This window comes from Sceloporus undulatus, chromosome 2, assembly GCF_019175285.1.
Source record: "Sceloporus undulatus isolate JIND9_A2432 ecotype Alabama chromosome 2, SceUnd_v1.1, whole genome shotgun sequence".
Classification (NCBI taxonomy): Eukaryota; Metazoa; Chordata; class Lepidosauria; order Squamata; family Phrynosomatidae; genus Sceloporus; species Sceloporus undulatus.
In genome coordinates this window covers 135,216,246-135,222,765 of record NC_056523.1, presented here as the reverse complement: position 1 = coordinate 135,222,765, position 6,520 = coordinate 135,216,246, and positions in this window count along the sequence as shown.

Genomic DNA, 6,520 nt, shown 5'->3' with positions numbered 1-6,520 from the left:
GATAGCAGTTGGACATAGCCCAAAAGGTATTTTGACATGTAGTAGGTTCCCCCCCCCCCAAAAAAAAAAGCTTAATATAGAAACGCAACTGAATAAGAATCCTGCATGACAAATCTGAACTCTCCCTTTTCATGTATAAAAATGTCAATGAGGGAGAGATGGTATTTGAGAAGAGTGGAAAGTTGACTCACCTGTTGGATACATTCAAAAGTAGAAAGGGTTCAAGAACAGGAGGAGGATTTGTTGTATTAAATTGAGCTTGCTTTGGCCTTAAGAAGAGCCTTGACTAGGTTGAACCAAAGAGCTATCTAGTCTTGCATCCTATTTTGCGAGGCAGAAACTAGGGTACCAGAGGAAGAAATAAGAGAAATAATAGAGATAGAGACCTACTCCACAAAAAAAGTTCAGCAAAGTTTTAACTAACATGTGAAGTGAAATAACCAGCCTTGCATAAATAAATAAACACACATACACAGCCCTCCCTCCACATTCGCAGGGGTTAGGGGATCAAGACCCCACGAATGTAGAAAAACTGTGAATAGCCCTCCCCCTTGCGGCAACCATTTCCAGTGTGGGAGGGGCAAGGGAACAGGTGTCCTCCTCCTCTCCACCCCTCCCACCCTGTAAAGAATCCCTCAAGCTTTTCCAGGGCAGCAGGGACTTCGGAAAATAGAGCGCTCCCTTATTCTGGCTCCTGCCATACACACACACACACCCCGAGAGCCTTTCCCTGCCCAATCATTCCCTGGACAGCCCAGGGAGCGCTTGGGCAGGGAAAGGGTCTTGGGGGTGGAGGCTCCTGCCTTTCCCTGCTGGATCGCTCCATGGCTGGCTGGGAAAGGGACGCAAGTTGGCTACTGGACTTTTTCTCCCGAGGGGAAAAGCCCAGGAGAGAGGAAGAGGAATGCCTGCATTAGTGGCCATGACCTTTCAACTAATCAAAACCGCAAATCTCAAGGCCGTGAATGTGCATGGAGGACTGTATATATAAAACTTTCTAGAGACTATTTGAAAGCTTCCAAAATTCATATAGAGATGATATTTTTCTTTCACCAGCTTCTACCTTTATGATTTCCATTTTGGTAGCCAGACTTAAAAGACCTATACTTTAAAAAAAAACATCATGCTAAGGGGAGCTGGTGAAGCAGCCTTATTTGTGCCCCCCCCCCACACACCCTTTCTCTTTGTTTTCTTGTTCACACATGCTTAGTAAAGGGTTCTGGAAGCAGTTGCTGTTTACCTTTTCTGTTGTAGACAGACACAACTAGGTAGAATCCCATTTCCAGCTCTGATGCCGTGTTTACTGCAGGCATCCGCTGCAACTGAGCACCAAAAATCTGCATTTCTTCAGCCCTCCTTCACAATTCCGTCATTATCTATGTTGCAAAAAACTTCTAGCAAGGCAGAGAATCAGGAGATTAAGCAAGCACTGAGCAGCCGTAAACATAGTAGAAAGGAGCTTCTTTGTCAGAAGCTTCATCAACTGAGGTGTACCCTTACTTTCATTTACTTCAGCCTGTAATCTAGAACGAAATAATAATCTCCTCTACTACACAAATCTTTGTGACCCTGTTGTTGGGTAAAAAGTGATATAGAAATGAATAATGATAATAATCAGTGTGTCTTCTATAATTACATGTTAACAATTCTGTGAAGATATAACTGATTTTATATGTGTAATTACCAACAGATGCAAGAACAATGGCAGGATGAGAAAACTGTTATTAATGGGAGCAGATTCCTACCATACATCTTTGCACACACAAATGTATATATTGTGTGCAAAGCATACATAGGCAATTATTGCACGAAGCACTAGAGATGGAATTAAAATGGAATTAGAAACTATGATTCCTATCCTTTTCGCATAAGATCATCACACATCCATTGTTGATCTATTATTGCACCGTTCCGTGTTAACAAGAGATACCCATCAGTAACCACCAATATCAATACATTCACATGGTTTTGCATTTTTCATTTAGTGATACAGTAGTGTTATTGCGAGGTCGACCCCTCTCCCTACATCATTCTGGTTTAGTGAAGAAGGCTGATTTTGCCAAATTTTGGAGGTATTCATTTACTTATTTAGGTGTATGTTTCTGGTTATTACCATAGTCCAGAATTTGGATTGGAATAACTGGATTTCTTATTTAGCTTTTTGTTTGTTTGGTCCATGTTTTCTTTTTCTTTTTTTTCTTGGTGAATTATACTTTAATCTAAGACTCTCTGTCAGCATATGGAATTCAAACATGTTGCAACAATCTGGTTTTTTAAATCTTCATCAAAACAATAATAATGTAAAAAACGAATGCACAAAGCAAGAAGAAAAGGGGATAGAGGCAGGGCTTGTGTGTGTTATGCGGAAAACAGACCGGAAACATTTGCCACAAAATGAAAGACTGTCATGGTATTGAAAGGTAATGCAGAAATACTGTACGTGCATTAATAGCATTATTACTACTGTTGTGATTGCATTAAAGAAATTGCTCAATTACAGTGCAAAAGTTCCCTTGTGCAGTAATCTCCATTGTTTGGTATATTATTCTGCAATATCAACACATGCTGTGTTATCCTGCAATGTTTTGAGAGATCATCCATATCTATACGGGTTCTGAGAAAACAAGCCTATCAAATGTGCCTTGTCATTTCTCATGTAGTGCCACCTGCTGGTCACATCTGTGATGGGCAATCTATGTTTTATCCCATGTCTCCTTCCTACTATCCATAATTCTCCCGCGCTGCTTCTCCAAACAGTTTGAGTGATAGAAGCCAAGTCCCTACATGGTTGGTTGACCACAACACTTGCTCATCTCCTTGAAGTGCTGGTGATTCAAATAAAATGTGTATTTTTCATTTTTAAAAAATGCATGAGTGATGGAGTTCAAAAGTCTTAAAAACAATGGCTTGAATCCTATTGTTAGTCTCAGCTAGAGCTGTTGAATCAATGAGTTCTAACTATTTTATTGACTCACCTTTCAACAACTGATTTGGTTGGTCTACTATAGCTGAGACTAACCAAAAGGATTCCAGCCATTGAGTAGCTAGAGGCCCGCAAGCTGGAGAGTACTCCTGCCCTAAAAGCAGAGAGGAGAGGAAGAAGGACCTGCAACCTGATTAAGCGAAAACGCTGTGGTTGATATGATCAGGAAAAAAGCAGGGAGACCAGGGAACATACGTGGGTGTGTCTGTAAGAGAAGTGGGGGCAATATTGGAAGAAACAAATGTAGGATTGATATTGTAAATGTAGGTGTGACAGAAAACTAGGTTCAGAGGTGTGGTTGGTATGTGAGGCATCAGACCCGACCTCTGTTGTGTTTTAGGCTTGCTAGCTGTCTTGGAGCACCACCAACTTGCTTTTCTGCAAATGGCTGCTTGTGTGATTGCTTAATTCCTATGGCAGCCATTTTGTGAGGGCATCTGTGACATTTCCTAAAACCTCTGAACATGCCCAGCAGCCTGAAAGGTTGTGTATAAACAGCGGAAGGCCTTTCCTTAGCCATTTGTTTAAACCTTGGCCTCAGCATCTTCCTGAAACAAGGCAAGACCTTTTTTTGCCTTTGGATTACGTTTTAAATGCCACAGTGACAGCAAGAGGGGAGACAACAACAGTTTGTGTAATAAACTATTCATTTTGAAATTGTTTTTAAAACTTGTTGTTATCTAGCCTAAACATCTAAAGGAAGGCTAGCATCAACTCAAATTAGTGTTGGAAGATGGTCTTATTATCCTTGTTCCCCTTCTTTACTGTCTCTAGAATTCATCATTCAATACCACTTTTCAGGTACATAGCAATGGCTCTTTTTAATTTCTTGCTTCACCTTTTAATTTCTATTGTTCTCTATACTCCAGTGTTTACCTCCCAGACACAGCAAATACTCTCACAGCAGTTGCCACTTCATAACTGGAAAGCCCTCAGTCCAGAGCCCCCTGATCTGAGACTGCATTGGCACAGTAAGATGAGGGCTCTCTTATGGCTCACATTACATTGATGAAGCTCTGGTTAGCACTTGGATGGGAGACTGCCAATGATTCCCATGTGCTGTAGGCTCTGTTTCAGAGAAAGGCACTGGCAAAGCCACATCCTGAGTATTCCTTGCCTAAAAAAGCCCTAGGAAATTCATGGGGTCAGCCTTAGTCGACAGGGGACTTGAAGGCACACGCACACACAGAACTGCTTTGTAGTATTCCTGTGGTCAGAGGAAAGAAAGCAATTACTTGGATCAATTAAATTTGTCCCACAAAAAGCCTGTGTCAATAACAGTTGGCAAAGGTATCTTGCTGTACATTCAATTTCACTTTGAATTTAGAATGCTTCTAGTACTTCACTTTTTCAGGGGGGATCCATCCAGTTCATTTAGTTTGGGAATGTGACCTCATGAGGTTAAACTGCAAACTGTTGCAAGGATTTGGGGACTAGCCAAGGAAGAATGAAGGCAGCATGGTTTTGCCTTCAGCCTTGCAAGATGCCAGGAGCACAGGCCTTTTTGGTTTTGAAAACATGTCCTGGGATAAGAGTTTTTGGTGAGATCATTCTCAGACACAATGGACAATTCAGATAGAAAAAAGATTGAGGAAAACACAGTTAAAGAACACAGAGAAGAGAAAAGAGTGGAGAAATGCAACCAAATCTCCCCCTCCGCATTTCACAGAATAACACGTCTGACTTGCAGCTGTTTTTCGGCCCAGTTTAGTAGCAGAAAGATTAAGTAAATAAAATAAATAAGAGAGCTAAGCACTGATTTTAAGGCTAAATAACAAATGCTTGGGATGCAATATGTTTTCTTTAGAGATCTAAAATTTTACAGCATCTGAATTGTTCCTCTTCATTAAATACATTCATGCCAGAAAATGTTTTTGATTTTCATTCACATTTTAATTCAATTTTCAAAGTTTCATAGTGCATTTAGAGAGATGATTTTTTAAAAAAATGAAAAAGACTGTACACAAATACAGAGTGATTCAAAAAGTAAAGCTGTTATTTGCACCATTTTTAATTGCCCTGTATAAACTATTTATCTTTATAATTGTTTAGAAAGAGCTACTAACTTTTCCAGATAATGCAATCCTATGTAAACACCATCACATTAGGATTTATTTCTGTGTAGATTTTTTTGTTGTGTGCTTTCAAGTCATTTCCGATTTATGGTAACCCTAAGGACCTATTGTGGTGTTTTCTTGGCAAGATTTGTTCAGAAGGTGTTTGCTTTTACTTTCTGAGAGCCCACAGTCACTCACAGGATTTCCATGGCTGAAGGGGGATTTGAATCCTGGTCTCCAGAGTCATAGTCCAAAGCTCAAACAACTACACTATGCTGGCTCTCAGTAGATTAGCAGCTATATTTTAAGAGCAATTCCTCATCTGCAACACCCAAAGCTCTATGCCATGCTGGCTCTACTTACATGTCAGTACTTATTCCATTTCTCTCCCCTTCTTAGTTACTTATTTTTTTAAAGTTTAATTTATTCACTACAGTTCCTATGTGTTTTGATTAGAAATTGTCACTGCTATAAACCTCAATTCTGTGGTTGGGAGTGACCCGTACTGATAAAACTGGCCAGGTTCCTGGAGTTCACCCCCCAATGTCTCATTTTCTTACTCAGTTAGTATTTAATTGAATGAAGGTTGATGTTTACTAAACAAAACAAAACAAGGACCAATGGCCAGAATCTTGTTGGGGACTTACATCTTCGTAAGTGGACTTAAGAATGCAGAGATTTGAATGGCACATGTGTGTAATGTCCATATCCAGTAGAGGGGCTGCTGTAACATTACTTCATAGCAGAGACAGCAAAGTGCCTGATGTGCATTGGTGTGTAATGTACAACAGGGCCAATGTACTGCAGTGCCAAGGCACACTGGGCACCAATGTATGTCAGGTATTCTTGATAGTGTCCCATTATGCATCTTTTCAATCCATAAAGGGAGTTCCTAGCATCTCTGCTACATACTAGGCATACATAAAAGTTATGTAACAGGTTATAAAGGATTCTAGCAATAATTTCCACTTGAAAACACCTTTCTTATAAAATATATAGAATTTCATCTTACCATGCTTTAATATAATGCAAGGAAGCCTTGATATTGCAACAGGTAGCTGCATATTGTGTTGTTTCATTCTTCCTAATAAAAATATTACTATGCTTTGTGCTTTTGATTTGTTCAAATTGGCCAAAAAGTCAGGTGCACCTTTGAATGTAATCATAGTTGTTCTGTACCTACTGTGGCCCTATCACAGGATTTATGGTGATCCTGCCATGGGTTTTCGTGCCAAGATTTGGTCAGAGGCGGTTTGTCAACACCATCCTTTGAGAGTCTGTGATTTGCCCAGGGGTTTCCATGGCTGAGTGGGCATTCAAACCCTGGTCTCTCAGAGTCCTAGACCAATACTGAAACCACTGCACCACATTGGCTCACAACTACCCTTCGTTAAACCCATATATCACATGGGTCAACCTGCAAAAAAGTGAAGATACCGTAATGACAAACTTACTTCAATGCATAAAAAACCTGCTGGCT